Below are 17,328 nucleotides of genomic sequence, written 5' to 3' on the forward strand. Positions count from 1 at the left end.
CTTGAGGTGATAGTAAGCTGATTTTGTTATTGTCTTAATGTGTTTTTCTAAGTTTAGGTCTGCATCCATCACTACACCCAAATTTCTCGCCTGGTTTGTGGTTTTTAGATGTATAGATTGAAGTTCTCTGGTGACCTGTAATCGTTTTTCTTTGGCGCCAAAGACTATTACTTCAGTTTTGTTTTTGTTTAGCTGGAGAAAATTGTGGCACAACCAGTCATTAATTTCCTCAATGCATTTACCAAGAGCCTGTACAGGGCCTCGGTCTCCTGTTGACATTGTGATATATATTTGTGAGTCATCTGCATAGCTGTGATAGTTTATTTTGTTGTTCTTTATAATCTGTGCCAGTGGGAGCATGTAAATGTTAAACAGAAGGGGTCCCCAAGATGGAACCTTGGGGAACTCCACATGTGATACTTGTCTGCTCAGATGTGAAGTTACCTATTGATACAAAGTATTTCCTGTTTTCTAAGTATGTTTTGAACCAGTTTAGTACAGTTCCTGAAAGACCTTATTTACAATAAGTTTGTACATTGATTATTTGAGCATACACCCAAAAGCATCAAAAAATGATTGTCCATAGAGTGGAATTTATTACCACAAAGGCATACTCTAATAAGGTCAATATGAACATTGTGAAATGTTTTCTTATGCTCTGACTGCAGGGATCAGTGTTTAAATGTGACCTTTCTAATTGCTATAGATATAAGCAAGTTATTTTTATTTCTCTAAATTGTGTCACAAGGCCTTCAGATTATAAGGGATAAAATTATTATTATAACTATGTTTTATTTATTTATTCATTTATTTTGTTCATGTAATTGATAAAGTAAGGTATAAGGGCCAAAACTAGTGATAGCAGCCTAAAAGTCCAGAACTGGTTCAAGACATGAGCTCAGTTTGCTGGGTAATAGCACTGGTATTAATGACTGGAATAAGCAATACCCCAGCAAAACAGTCCAGGCGACTTCTGTGTGGGCAGAAAGAATAGATTTTTCTGAAAATAAAGTTGTTGACTTGATGTTGACTTTCGTGGAGACCAGGGAAATAAACAGGTGAATTTTGGTGATATCTTGATTCTGGGTCATTGGTTGTTTTGTTATGCTCTTACCCAACATATTGGAGTTATTAACAAGGGTGGTTATTTTAATCTGAAATGGTGAAAATGTATGTGTACCAATTACATTCCAAGCTGTTTAAATGAAACTTGGAATAGACACCTCATCGCTGTTATGCCAGCTAGTGTATTCAATACAATCTGAACAAACAGGTATCTAAATTTGTTTTGCTATCATATGTGCTATAAAAACATTTGTAACTGGATCATCCATCCTTACATCCGTCCATCCAGCTATTAATCCATCCATCCATCCATCCAGCCATTCAGTGAGCTAACTGTCAGGTAAGGTGAGAGTCAGGGCAAATCCTGGACAGGTCACCAGTCACCAGAGAGAGACAGCCCATCACGCTTAAATATACAATTATGGCAAAATCAGGACAATCCCTTAACAAGGATGTCTTTGCACTGTGGGCTTTTAGATTTTCCTGCAAAATAAAATGAAATTAATGAATACACATAAAAACAAGTTTAGTTGCATAATTAAAGAACACCACAGGCTTACTACCAAGTTGGATAAAAACATTTCTGAGCTGAATAAAAAGTTCTGTCTTTTTCTTAAGGAGTTGTTAGTGTATTTTAAATACTGGGAAATTATGGCTAACATGGTTGCCCAGAAGGGACATGAGTAACATGGCGCATAGGCATCATTAGACCACTGTTGATTTGGATTGAAATCCTTTCTTCTATTTAGTGTGAAATGTGCTTTCCTTTTGTTCAGCATCATGGGAATTCTTCATGCACCCACCCATCTGCCCTGAGGCTCACAGCTACAATTTCATCAAGTTTTCCAGTTATATTCTGACAGAGCTACTTTTAAAAATAAAATCATTTATCAAGTGTAAAACCAAAAGGGAAAGGGGAAGAGGAGGTCTTAATACTCTCTGTTCTGCCACAAGCAGCTGGTTTTATTTGAACATTCAGTTGCCAGTAGCAACCACTACTATTCCACTATTGCATTTTAACTAATGGAGTCACATTCAACATTGTGTCAGTTCTTTGGCCAAGGAAATATTGACAAACACATTTTATCCGCTCCTGCAATGACCTTATCAGAGAATTGTTTTCCAGTGTTATTATAGCAGTTTTGTGATTGCTTGTTTGTGAGCAATCAGTTCACAGTTAAACAGGCAATCCAGCTGGCTAGCTGTTAGAAGATAACGCCTTTCTAATTTGACAGTGTATTCCTGATGGACAAAGTAACAACTCTTCTATCAGCGCCTTTAAGACATTACATTTCTTAAACAGCACTAGCATTCTCTTTCACAGTTTACAACCGTTTGTAGTAAAAAGGTCAGCCGCTATCATTTATTCATCTTTATTTGAAGTGCATTTAGCCTGGTGAATGATGAGCCCACACACATTGTTGCTTGTAAACTCTTGGTGGTTTATAAAGGATAGGGTATATATTGGACTTGGGTATATATTGGGTATATATTGGGGCGATCATGGCTCAAGACTTGGGAGTTCGCCTTGTAATCGGAAGGTTGCTGGTTCAAGCCCTGGCTCCGACAGTCTCGGTCGTTGCGTCCTTGGGCGAGACACTTCACTCGCTGCCTACTGGTGGTGGTCAGAGGTCCCGGTGGCGCCAGTGTCCGGCAGCCTCGCCTCTGTCAGCGCGCCCCAGGGTGGCTGTGGCTACAATGTAGCTGGCCATCACCAGTGTGTGAATGAATGGGTGGATGACTGGATGTGTAAAGCGCTTTGGGGTCCTTAGGGACTAGTAAAGCGCCATATAAATACAGGCCATTTACCATTTATATTAGAGATTTATGCCTTTTGTTATAATTTCAAATTTGTTTAATTTTTAAATGTGCATTTTAATCAGCATTAAGCAATTTTTTTTTCTTTTTTCTTGCTGAAGATTTTGATAGTTTTGAGAAAAGAGGTATTAAAGTATTTAAGGAAGAGGAAAAGAGGCTTTTTTGGGGTGGTGGGGTATGGGGGCATATTTCACAATGTAACTTTCGCAATTTACTTCCACTTTTTGTACTTAAATTCTGTCTCTCTCTTTTTTTGTAATACAACAATCTTATTCAGGCTTTAATTGATTTATGAAACTATGGAAACCTAATTATCAAAATCCTTAATCTCATTATGTTGTTGCTCACATACCCAACATATTTATCATGAAGTACCTGTATGTGTTTTTTATCTTTAAACAGATGAGCAAACTAATTGCACATAATTTACGCTCACAATGCATGCATAATCACAATAACAAAGAACAGATTAGTCTTGTTGCTGATTGGTATCATTTCCCTGATTGCTCTGCTTACCAAGTATCTGAGGTTATATTTGTCCTATATTTTATTCTCCTTGCTTGAAGGTACCAGACATCAGACAACGTGTGCATTTCAATTACAGTTGAACAGTGGTTTTAAACTTCTGACACTCTCCAAGGGAATAAAGAAGAAGCTGCAGCTCACCGCACTATCCTGCTGTTCTTGGCTTGTTGTGAGGAGAGGGGAGTCTTGAATAATTAACCTTCAAGCACTTGAAAAGTCAGGCACCATGTTCTATTTCTTGGCTCTGTTTTGGGCTTTGAACACTGGTCTAGTTCCAACTCAGACTCAGAGAGTGGTGTGGTTGATGTATGTTTCCGAAGCAAAATGGAAACGTGCCCATGCACTACAAGTATTGAAATATGCAAAATACATACATATGTATTTTATTTTTAAATTAATTAGTATTCAGACTCATTGTCTGTAAATAAAGCAGTGCAAAAATTGAAACGGAGTAAAGTAAAGGAGTTAAAGGAAAAACACGGCCATGCCAAAACCTTCAGATAGTGGATTTATTCAGGAAGTTCCTTCTGCAGTTATGATAAAAATTTATGTTCTACATCCACAGTTATTTGAATATTTTATATCACTAGCCATTAGGTGTCAGTATAGAAACCTCACAAAGGACAACCTTAAGCCAGAATTCACCTCCAGTCAGCCTCTAACACTGTTTGCCTGCCTGCAGTTTGCACTCCTTTACAATTAAGCAGACGACATTGTCACCTCCCTCCCTGCGGTTTTGATATTGCCAGCATTTGTCTCCAGGCCTCTCTAGAGACTGAGGCTTAGCGCTTCTGTGCCTTTCACTCTGCTTCACATTAAAGGGAAATGGCACAGGTGAATACATGATGGGATTTGTTCCGAATGCTCCATAAATATTTTATTTGATCTTGATTTATTTTTTTTTCCACACATAATCTGTGACATCATCATTTGCTGCTGTAGCATATCATAAGTGAAGTATTTCTCTTAGACAGTAATGGGAAATACCTCTTCATAAAAGAATGTATGAATTTTAGAGAAGGCCAGTTAAAGCAATCTCACTAATTCTTACCTAAGGCGGTATCCACAAAACAAAGCCTTGTATCTGTGATGCAATAAAGAGGTAAAATCTGGAGTTCAAAGAATAAATTGAGATAGCTTATAAGAATAGCTGAGGGTGTTGGAAGATGTTTTCAAACTTGCAGAAGGTAATATCTCTTAAGACCACTTAATGAAGGTCATAAGAAAGAAATATCCAGGTTTTACACTGCAGCTCAGTAAGTGTCCTTACAGCCTCGTTCAAAAAGCCCACTGTGTTCCTGCTTCAAGGGCAGACTCCAGTGTGACAAATCACTGGCCTTCAGCTCCCCTTCATAGTGGAAAAGGATGACACCAGGTCAGAGACAAGGGCAGGAGGATTCGCTGCCCACCACAACCAGGCAGACAACCATCTGCCTCAGAATCCCTTATGGGATGGTTTGATTCCCCCAGGCCTTATCTCAGGCTTCTAACACATTTATCCCATATATACACACATGGTTGTTTTTAGATTACAGGGGTTTTTACATTTCTAGAAATGTTTTATTTTATTTATTTATTGTCTAATATAAACTCCTAACCTAAATCCTACCCCTAATATTATACCAAGTCGAATGAGTTTCTTGAGTATTTATGTTTGCCCAAGGCACAGTAGCTGTTTTCCCCCCTTTGAAAGCACACCACAGTAAACACATACAGCTATTCCCCACAGTTCAAATACATAAAACAAATATAGATGAGTGTGAAATCTGCTGCTGTTGCACATAATGCATGTATTACCATAATGTAAATGTTGACCTTTCTAAATATTACCTATTATGGAGATTTTTTCCTAACTTCCTCTGTCTCAATTAACTTTGTGCAAATGGACTGACTCATGTATTTAGTTATCCTTTAGAGTCTGTAGTGTGCCACAACTGAAATATCAAGGTACATTTTGTGCTTTGGGTGATTGTATTTCTTATATAGACATTAATAAAAATCTGCATATGGTATTTAGAATAGAATAGAATTCAACTTTATTGTCATTGCACATGCACAGGTACAGGGCAACGAAATGCAGTTTGCATCCATCCAGAAGTGCTTTAGTGATATACAGTAGATATATTACAATATATATTAGCAATAATATAGATATGTAAGTATATTACAGAAATGGGTCTATTATGGCATGTTATAATGTACACGGTATGAAGTATGTTGTGAATATTCTATAACTATAAGTATGTACAGGCTGTCGTGAGTACAAGCTATGTACAGGATATTAGCAAGTTAGAAACAATGAAATTCACAGTATTCTTCCAAATCATGGTATCTGTATTCAAAAGTCAATTAACAAAACAAAGTTGGAGCTCAGAGAAACATAATTTGCCACCAAAAATCAGTCACTGGCAAAATAGAAATCTTCTGATATTTTTGCCAAACATTTTTCAAGTCAATTAAAAATGTTTAATTTATGGTAATCTATTACCAAATAAGCAATATAAAAGGTTATTAATTGCCTTTCCTGGAAATGCAGTGATGTTCTTTTGCTCTGCCTTGCTTCAGAAATCTAAGATGATAAGTTGGGATGATGGTGTTAGACTCCAGTTTGACAGCTGACTGCAAAACATCTTTACATTTGCATTCATTGCTAACATGAGATGACCTACGCAAGAGAAGCAGAAAGATTATGTAGGTAGTTTTGATGTTGTGATTCATCAGCTGATCTCACATTTATATTAGTAACAATGATCTGTTGTTCTAATGGGAGGAACTACGAGTTAAGCAGTTTAGCTGATAGATTCATTTATTTAATAAAAAAGTTTTCAGAAATTTTTATTTTATCTTTTTTTTTTTTTTTTCACCACAAATAAGTCCATTTGCACTTATGAGGCATTATGGATCCAAGAACTTTTCCAGAACAAAAAGTCAGCATGTCTTTTTAGGGTTTGGAAATCTCTTTTTATCACTTCATATATCAGAAAACACAGTCTTACTGTCAAACACAGACAGAAAGATATCTTTTTTGCCCTTGTTTTTAGGAAGGCAATAATATTATAAAAACTAGGCTTTGAGAGGTATAAGAAAATCCCTCTATAAAAACTGTCAGAATACAGACAAGAATAAAACCAGAAAATCTGGAAGATGTTAAAAAGTGTCTAAAATATGTGTGCATTGTATAATTCCAGGACTTTTTAAAAATCAGAAACGAGAAACAAATAAAAGTTGATTACTTAAGCTAAGACAATGGTTTAGTATTAACAAAATTTCCTAAATTTTATGTTTATGGAAATAAGGGCTCTCACTAAATATGCACTAATTTGAATAAGTGGTAAAGTCAACAGCTTAAAATATTTTTTTTAACATTTTCATTCCACTGTTTGACTGAAAAGTGGGATGAAAATAGCCTAAAATATCAAAACCGACCAGCACTTAAAAAACATGTTTTTGCCGGCCCTCTCTCACCATAACAAAAATATTATACACATATTGTCTCCCCCTCTTTCAAAATTAGGAAAAGTTATCGCTCTCGATATTGTATGAACAGAACTCACATATGTAGAAATGGCTCTTCTAATATACATCAGCTTGTTCTTACACACTCCTCTGCAAAACACAAACATATGCATCCACTGGGACCCTCATGTGCAGGTCTGTTTCTGGTTCATTTGTCTTCCTCTGTGGAGCTTCCTGCAGAGTTTCTGGTTCAGACAGAGGTGCTTCCTTTCAGTTGAAATTCAAATGCTGACGCACATGAAACGTTTCTGACAGCAGTCAAATGAAGCGCACTAAACAAGAGGGAAAAAACACTTTTTCAGAAGAGAAGGAATAACAATATGTTATCAAAAGTGTCTCGGCACTTGAGCTCCACTTGTTTTTATTCCAGGTGAATCACTCTTATAAAATGTTTCCCTTACTTAACAGTGATGTGGTATGAGGGTAAGAAATGTATTGCTATATTAAAGTGCAGCCTATCATTTGTGTCTGTTTATTGCAAGTGAATGCATTGAAATATACTCACCAGACACGTAATTAGGTACAACTTGCTTAGTGCCTCCAAAACTACCTAAATTGTTTATGGCATAGTTTCAACAAGGTACTGCAAACTTTTCTCACCTGAGTGGCACTTCTGTTTTTTGGATCATTCTATGTAAACTCTAAAGACAACTTGGTGGCAAATCCAGCCTCCGACACCAACAACCCTGTCTACATACCTAAATGCACTGAATTTGTGCCATGTGATTAGATGGCTGATTAAATTGAAAAGCAGTTGAACAGATATACGCAGTGTTGGTCAAGTTACTTAAAAAAAGTAATCAGTAACTAATTACTGATTACTTCCCCAAAAAAGTAATCCCGTTACTTTACTGATTACTTATTTTTAAAAGTAATTAATTACTTAGTTACTTAGTTACTTTTAAAAAACATGATTTACGACCTGAATAGGTGATAAAGCGATAGATCTTTCAGCCCAATTCTCCCTTTTCTGCCATAATCCATCTACAAAAATGCTAATCAAATGAAAAGTCCCTTTTAAAACTTGTTTTATTAGTTTTAATCGTCCACCATTAAACTTTGGGAGGGTGCACCAGCTTCAAGCAAATAGTGAGCATCCGTTCAGCTATGGTGCACCATCTCCCGCAGCCCGGCCAACTAGATGTTTAGTCAGTTGCACATTTTTTGAATCGCATAGAATAATTGTTCTCTATTGAAGTAAGGTCCTGCACATTCCCTTCTGTGTCATCAGTCCATGTTGAGAATTAAAATATTCTCCGTCATGCATGTGTTTTATGGTCAGTGCAGCGTCTTTCATAGGCTTTAACTTTATGCATCAAGCAAAAAATACACATCTCTGATGAAAATGTTAACATTAAACCATTTCTCACAGCACTAAAGTTGTTTGTTTGTGTTGCCTATCTTTCAAATAGTGCAAAAAACAAGCGAAAATAAATCAGCACGACGCCTGTTGCTGATTCACTGTAAAGCAGGTGGGGTAGGCGGAGGTTTACCCTGGTGCAGGTGTGCCGCAGCGGTCAGTGGAGGAATCCGTGAGTTTCTCTGTGAATTCCCCATTACGTCGTAGCGCACTCGGTGCTTGCTTGGAAGTTTAGGGTTTTTTTTCGCTGTTAAAAAGAGTTTTCTTCCCACACAACAACGGACACTAATGTTTTTGTCACTTTTTATGGAATCAAACTTAAAGTAAGGTCAGTACTTCCACGCTTTAAACGCTGCACGCTCATACTCTCTCCCACAATCGATATGTGATCCATTGTTGATCTGCACACAGCTGTTGTCACGAACGTCGCACTCGCTTATGTCACTGTCATGAGACATTCTCGCAAAAAAAAATCACGGTTTTAGTAACGCAGTAACGCAGCGTTCCTACGGGAAAGTAACGGTAATCTAATTACCGTTTTTGCAATAGTAATCCCTTACTTGTTACTTGAAAAAAGTAATCCGATTACAAAGTAATCCGATTACTTACAAAGTAATAAAGTAACGCGTTACTGCCCATCTCTGGATATACGTGTATATGAAAAATCACCAGTGACATTATGACCATAACCTTTACTGTAAATAAACCACACACAATGCCCAGATTCAATTATAGTTGAATCTTTGTGTGCAATATTTCTTCAGACCATGATGATGACATGACAAGCCAGACAGGTGCAAAGACGTCTGAAATTTTGCTATTTGTAGTCTGCCATCTCTGCATTGCAACATCATTTCAAATACACCAAAGGAAGACTGCCTTTTCTAAATCCTGTGCAAAGGGAAAACCAGAAGCAGAAAAATCAAGGTGTTAAATTCATTTTCCCCCCCTTGCTTTTAGTTGGAAATAAGAATCAGTCAATATGAGAGACTATAAAATGTACATTACATCACACCCAAAGGGAACATTTATTGGCTTCCTCCCACAGCCAGTGGTGATGGCAGATCAACCGGTAGCGGTTTGTTTGAGGGGGAGAGACAGGGAAGGAGCATGATAGAAGGATTAGGTTTGAATCTGGTCCCTTATCATTCAGTTCAGTCTGCTGGCTCAGCAGCAGTAAGCAAATTGAAACTAACAGGATCTGCTGTAGCTACTACCTCCTCACAGTAATATGTGAGCCAAGCCAGGCCTGACTGGCATTAGAGGACTTAATGTCCTCTGCCACTGCCAAACGAATCCTGATGTACTCAAAGGACCAATGCTCCTTTAAACAAAAATTACATTCTCCGTTTGTTAGTATGTGGATGCCCCCCCCCCCCCCCACCCCACCCACACACACACACACACACCCCAACAGAAGCAAAGAGCTCTCATTGTGATATTTTGCAGGCGTTTAAACAGGTTAAATATTATCAACATTCAGCTTAGAATCTGAAAATTCACCCATTAGCCAGGAAATTATTCCTTTGTACTAATAATAACAATCATAATGATAATAAGCTTCTTTTGGCTGCTCCCTTATTCACAAGGGGTCACCACAATGGGTAACTCGTGTGTTTGATTTGGCATGTTATCTTTAAAATGAATCTGTGACATTCACTGAATGTCATTGCAAAGCGGGGCATGCACGGCTTATCACACAATGTCTCTGGCTGTTTTAATGTTGCGACACTTACTATAAAGTAGAGTGACAGAAGCAGGGACAATTACTTCTCTCCTATTCTACTGGATTTTGTGACCTAGATCCCCTAACCAGAGGTACATTACACAACACTGAGAGAAACTTAAACTCATTTGAATTCCAAACAGATATTACCCTAGGTTTATTCACTCCAATAGCTGGATAAGCCTCTTGAGATGAAACAGCTCATTAGAAGCATAAAAACAAGAAAAAAAAAAACTTAGTCGACCTAAGCTCCAGCACGACTTCTCTGACTCGTTCCCACGTCTTTGGATAGCAGTGCATAAGAAAGCCCCAGTGATCCACACAGGTAAGAAGTGATAATCACACAAGTTCTCATTTCATTTAACAAATTGAAAAGCACCCAACAAAATCCAGAAAGCTCATACATTCTTATAAAGAGTATGAAATGGAATATTTTATTTTCTTCCCCATGGGTGCAGCAAAAATATGCAATCGTTCTCTTTGTCGATGGAAACTTTGATTTAAAATGACCCTGTTTAAATGGGAATCGCTGTAAAATATAACCTGAAACTCAAAGCCATCAATTTAAGATGGCTATAACAGATACTTTTTATATTAACAATATATAAAATGTCAGTTTTAAAAACAATGTGACAATGTGACTTCTCCTCTTACAAATTCCTTTCACTAGTTCTAATTCACTGGACAAATTCACTGAATTGCCTAAATTCAAGTCCTTGAACTTGACCATTTTCAGATGAACGGTTCCTCTGAAATTGGTGACTGACCTATTCAAGCTTCATTCAAACATAAAAAAGACACACAATTCAAGGAATGAACAAGTGATTTGTTTCTACAAATAACAGATAAATGAGCAAAGAACCAATGTTAAACTGTATCTTTAGGCACTTATAAAAGCACATCACCTATATATGGAAAATACCAAAACTACAGTCTGACCAACAATCAAACAACAAGATGATTTCCAAACAGCTATTAGCTGAAAACGTGGCATATCTTGGTGTACAGTGTGTCCTTGAAAAATTGGAGTAAACTGGAAAAGTGGCAGGTCTAAAAAAAAAAAAAAAATTTTAAAAAGCCATCTACAGCAGATAGGAAATATCTCAAAGCCATAGGAAAAAAAATCAGCAAAACCCTGAAACAGGAATTAAGCAATGCCCCTGGTGTTTCAGCTGATTCATCTATGGTTTCACTGAAGCCACATCAGATGAAAGTCAAGAAGCCATTCTTAAGGAAGAGAGGTAGGGAGAAAAGGCTGACGTATGTCAAACTACACAAGAACATGACATTTAAAAAATATCAATTTTAAATTTTTGCTTCAAATAATTGTCATTATGTATATATATATATATATATATATATATAGTGGAGGTCAGGAGAGTGATACTTTTTAAAATGATTATTATTATACGCAGTGTTGGTCAAGTTACTTGAAAAAAGTAATCAGTAACTAATTACTGATTACTTCCCCCAAAAAGTAATCCCGTTACTTTACTGATTACTTATTTTTAAAAGTAATTAATTACTTAGTTACTTTTTAAAAACATGATTTACAACCTGAATAGGTGATAAAGCGATAGATCTTTCAGCCCAGTTCTACTTTTTCTACATAATCCATCATACAAAATGTAATCAAAACTTGTTTTATCAGTTTTAATCTTTTAACTTTATGCATCAAGCAAAAATTTAATTATATGCAACATTCTCTGACTGGAAGAAATTTGTTTAACATTTAAACCTATTTTCTGCACATTCCAGCAGATAAAATATTTTTTTGTGTGTGTGTTTACACTCACTCTTTCAAATAGATGCAAGTAAAACACAGCAGAAAATGAATAAAATCAAAGACTCAGCGGTCCTTTTGCTCTATTTTCACCTGTAAAGCAGGAGTGGGGTAGGCGGAGGTTTACCCTGGTGCAGGTGTGCCGCAGCGGTCAGTGGAGGAATCCGTGAGTTTCTCTGTGAGTTTCCCATTACGTCGTAGCGCACTCTGTGCTTTCTTGGAAGTTTAGGGGGATTTTTCGCTGTAAAAAGAAGTTTTCTTCCCACACACAACGGACACTAATGTTTTTGTCACTTTTTATGGAATCAAACTCAAAGTAAGGTCAGTACTTCCACGCTTTAAACGCTGCACGCTCATGCTCTCTCCCGCACTCGATATATTATCCATTGTTGATCTGCACACAGCTGTTGTCACGAACATCGCACTCGCTTACGTCACTGTCATGAGACATTCTCGCAAAAAAAAAATCACGGTTTTAGTAACGCAGTAACGCAGCGTTCCTACGGGAAAGTAACGGTAATCTAATTACCGTTTTTGCAATAGTAATCCCTTACTTTACTCGTTACAAGTAACGCGTTACTGCCCATCTCTGATTATAGCAAACTCATCTACAAAACATGACAAAGACACTACAAATGCACTAGAAGCATAGAAAAATACACACGGTGAATCAGTATTAGTTATGGATCGGCCTCCCCAGACCTAACATCACTGAAGCCGTGTGGGATCATTTTGACAGAAAAGAGAACATAAAGCAGTCAGCATCAAAAGACGGGCTTTGAATGTTGTTCACGTAGCCTGAACTATTCCTGAAAACTACTTAAAGAAATTACAAGAAAGCTTGCCTCAGATATCTATCTATCTATCTATCTATCTATCTATCTATCTATCTATCTATCTATCTATCTATCTATCTATCTATCTCAGATTCCATTTCAGAATGCAGAATTTTCCTAAGGTTTGAGGTTGACAATTTGTTAATGCTACCACAGTCTCACCCACTATAGAAATTGTTTGATCTTACATTACAATGTGGAGCCCATCAAGGTTCAGTCTTATTCCCTGTGCTTTAGATTATTTACTTGCTCCCGCATGGCCTTAAAATATAACAGTAAAAAAAATGATCTCCTTATGTTTTTAGTTTCTGTGCTAAAGATATGTGATAAAATTGTTTTTGAGACTATCTTGAGTCTCTCCTGGCGAGTTTCCTGCAGCACAATCCATCCCTGATCCACTGCAGGCAGTCAATCACAAATGTGACTAAATATCTTCCAGCTGACTGGCTCACAGATGATGTATCAACGTGAAAAGCTGTCTGTCATGACTGCCAACACTTCACGTCAGCAGTGAAAAGCTCCTTCCATCATTGCACCTCCAGACTGCGGCTGGACAGTTGTTTGTTTTTCATTTCATCATGAAAACAAAAAACAATGTTTTGAAGTAATGCACTACAATCTGAAACAATTCACTCACAAACTGAAAATGAAAAGTTTACCATTTTTCTTTTTACACCTGCTCATAACAGAGCAGGCACATTAAAATAAAATAAGGTAGCAGTGGGTGTTGTAATTCATATCATTCATCGCTTTGTTTACAGCCTTCCATGTTAAATACAATCTCAGGGAATTCCTCTAGTTACAAACCCCTGGATATCAACAAATATGATATGCATGTAAACAGCCGCTAAATGCTTTGAATTTACCACAAAATATAGCAATCAAGGATGATGTTAACACCAGTGCAAAGCTGTCTCCTTCCCTTTTTTTAAAGAAAGTAAAATGCAGTACTTTGGCAAAAACCTTTTGCTAATTTAGTTCACAATGCAGGCCATGCTAATATAATTACTTTTTTTTTTTTTTTTTTTTTTTACATTTCTCAGGTTTTCTGTTCTGTTTCCATCTCTTCCCCGCGTGCCCCACTTCAGTTTCTAATTTGTGAAAGAAGATCAAATCCCACCATTCAAATTTAGCCATTTCCTCACGGAGACCACTTAGAATTGGTTACTTTTAATGCACACTTTAATCTTGTCCTGAGGCACACAGTAGACATTTTAATCATGCAAGCCTCTATTTGAACCCTCTGTTAGTCCCTAGCAACTGCCCCAGATGTCAAAACTCAAGATGCCTTTTCCATTTTCCTTTTTAAAAAAACTGCATATTTCTTTTGTTATTAAATACAAATTAGCCCCGTGATAGACTAGTGACCTATGTACCCGCCCTATAGATTCAACCCTCCCAAGCCCTCTCCCCATCAGGTTAAAATTAGCAGTTAAAATTAATTGTGATAGCCCATTCATTAAAGTACTGTACTTACATGCATTGCTTTATTCTAAGAATTTCCTATTGTATTTTTTATTAACTATAATCATTTGTGTGTTAAAATTAGACTTCACTGATCCTTGGGGTAATTTCATAGGCTACCCACCAGTACATAGCATAATTAGCTTGACCTTTAACAGCTGCAGCGTTAAAGTGAAGTGCACAATAATTTCTGTTTAATTTAACAGAATGGTGTACAGTATTTTTTCATGCTGCATGGGTGCTTTTTTTTCTTAGGGTTCTTCAACTATGTTTGGATTAATAAAAAAATGAATGCATGACTATACAATAGTAGAGTGAAGTACTGCTCATGGTAGCAATTTATAATCAACAATAAATAAGCTGAAGAAAGATATTTTATCTATAATAATATCCAGAATAAGAGTTAGAATAAGCAAAACTCAGATCCATATGGATCAGTACAATATTTAATATTATCAACATTATTAATATTATTAAAGTGGTAGCAAGTTTTGTATTTCCTAAAAAAAAAAAACTATTTCAGTTTTGTTTGTTTTTTATAAAAAACATGACACTTTTATTTTCTAAATAGGAACAGCATGATAGCAGCTGTGGTATTTTTCTCCCAGATAACTAAACAAAAACTCGATGCTTTTTTTTCTCTTCTTACTTTATGAAACAGATCTTCCAGGGCACAATAATCTATTCACAAAGAGCAGCGAGGAAGGTATTGTGGAACATAAAATGAGACATGGACAATTCACCAGCACCTGCTGCAGAATCCTAGTAATGGAAGGGGAACACGAACCAAAAGCCAGTGAACCAGAAAGCGCATGAATAAAGCAGTAGGGAGATGGATGGAGCGGGGCTTAAAGTCCTCCCTCCCTCCTTATTTCCTTTGGAGCAGGTCAGGAGGCATCCTTGGCTTTAATCAGGCTCACCTAAGCATACCTCAGCACCGCTATGCCAAAATGATGGATTGCCTGGAGAAATACCTGTAATGGCAAGCTCTGTGCAATGTTTTCTGTTTGGCATAGCAGGTGTTCACTCAAAAAGTATGGTAGAGAACCGAAGGAGAACTACAGACCATGGAGTCATGTTCTTTTACATATTCAAGCCTTTCCCCCACCTCTTAATTTTTGCATCCTACCACAGTATGTTGTATCTGGGGGAGATAATCAACTTTAAAGCTCCAACCTGGTGTCTTGAAGAACAGTCAAAGCCACGAAGTGCAGGTGTTTGGGGCATTTCTGACATTTTGTCTGATATACTACAAATGTAGCGTCGTTCCTTTTTGCCTCTGGACTGACACCGTGTAGGGCTGATAGAAAGATGTCTTTTCACTCAGTCTTGAATGATACATTTTGTTCTTTGAGAAGTGCCAAAGGCTTGGTTTAATCTATTCACACACTCTTTTTTCATGCTGTTGCCTTCAAGGGCTACTGCTGCACACAGAACAGCTCTTGTAATTGTAATAAATAATGTATGATTAATATGGCTGATTAAACAGTCTGGGAATCCTCTCCCTGTGGGCAACACTACTTCTAGCAGAATAACAAAGATTACCTTAGAGCTTTCCGTTCTTGTGACACCATTGTCTGATAACCAGTTAGACAGCTGCAGCAGATCAAAGAACACCTTTATGAAAGTACATTTGCAAGTTACTTTTAGTTAGTTTGAAAGTAGTATTATAGCATACTGTATGCGGTTTAGGGAAGTAAAAAGTTTGTGCTAAAAGCAGCCTTTGCTGTATATGTGTAGCCAGTTATGGCTCTCAGATTTGTCAAATTTTATTTACTTATTAGCCCTTTACAAATATGTAAATATGATGCCACCTGAATCACACAAATCATATTGGAAAACACTAATGAGGTCACGGTGAAAGCTTCAACAACTGTAATTTAATGTCAGATGGTATTCTTAAACATCAGTTTATGATAAACAAACTGACGGAGAAGATAAATGTTGGCATTCTGCATTATTTGTGTAACCAAATATTAACTTCTCTCCATTGAGGGAGGCTATGAGAAGACGTTTGAAGTGTTCAATGCTGTGACGCAGCAACCATTCAGTGGGACCCCAGTCACATACTAACTGGATAAAATGGTTCATGGCAGATGAATACATTTACAATAACAATCACTGGCTCTTAAATTATGGGGGAGAAAAAGGTAGCAGGGACCCGTTGCTGCAATTGCCTCTTTTCAGTAAATCCCATGGACAGATGCTGATTTCTGTGACAGTTCAATCTGGAAGATAGAAATTGGCAATGTATGAGCGCTTTCTTTTCTGTGCTTGTGTTCTCGGCAACAAACAACTTTGACATATCAGCTCAGCCAAGCCGAGCACGACAAGAAGAGCAATTCATTCATGTATTTGTAAGAGGAAACTGGCAGACATAAGGAGCTATGTTTTAACATCTTTTGAATATAGCAAATGGCTTTCAGTGGGCCAGTAAAAAGATCCATTTGCATCACTGCTGAAACAGAATTCTTTTTCCAGCACAAGCAGGAAATATATAAAAAATATATATAAAACACTGCCCTCCTTTTTTCAGCTTGTGTTTCTGGAAAAACAAAGTAACATTACAGATGCTGGATTATGTATATCACAAATGCAGAGTTAATATGTTGTTTATACAGCCTGTCACTGTAACATTAATTTAGTCAAAATTTAATTTGTCATTATTTTAATGTGAGTAATCTAATAAAATGTTTCCCAGTTATATTTAACCATCCAAAGCATAGCAGAAAACACTTGGTCAAGGTGCGGCCAGAGGAGGTGTATTTTGACATGCTTAAACCGTGGTATTCTTGAATTCTCGAAGCTGCCCTTGAAGAAATATTAATATTTTTTTAAGCATAGCATCTAAAACTAAAAAGCCAAAAACAATGGATACTGCTAATCTGTGACAAGTTCAAAAACTGTGACAGAAATTAAACAGTAAACTATTAGACGAATCACTTCTCATTAACATTTTCACCTAAGTGCAGAAGAAGCAGGGTTTCAACCACCAACCCCAATGGATGATCCAGTTTTCTATCTTAGCCACCCTGGCATTGTAAAATGCTCCTTTACAAATGTTTGCATTGCAGTACAGCACATAATACTGTTGTTTTATTTGTGCCATGCATACCTTTGGATTTAATACTTCAATACTGACTGTATGTCACGTTTTATTTATTTTACTCTACCATTTATAGTTTGGTAATGACAATAATGACAATTTTGCCTCAATGTTAAAATTGTCAGTTGG

Source organism: Simochromis diagramma, unplaced genomic scaffold (genome assembly GCF_900408965.1).
Source record: "Simochromis diagramma unplaced genomic scaffold, fSimDia1.1 OVJJ01000131.1, whole genome shotgun sequence".
NCBI classification, from domain to species: domain Eukaryota; kingdom Metazoa; phylum Chordata; class Actinopteri; order Cichliformes; family Cichlidae; genus Simochromis; species Simochromis diagramma.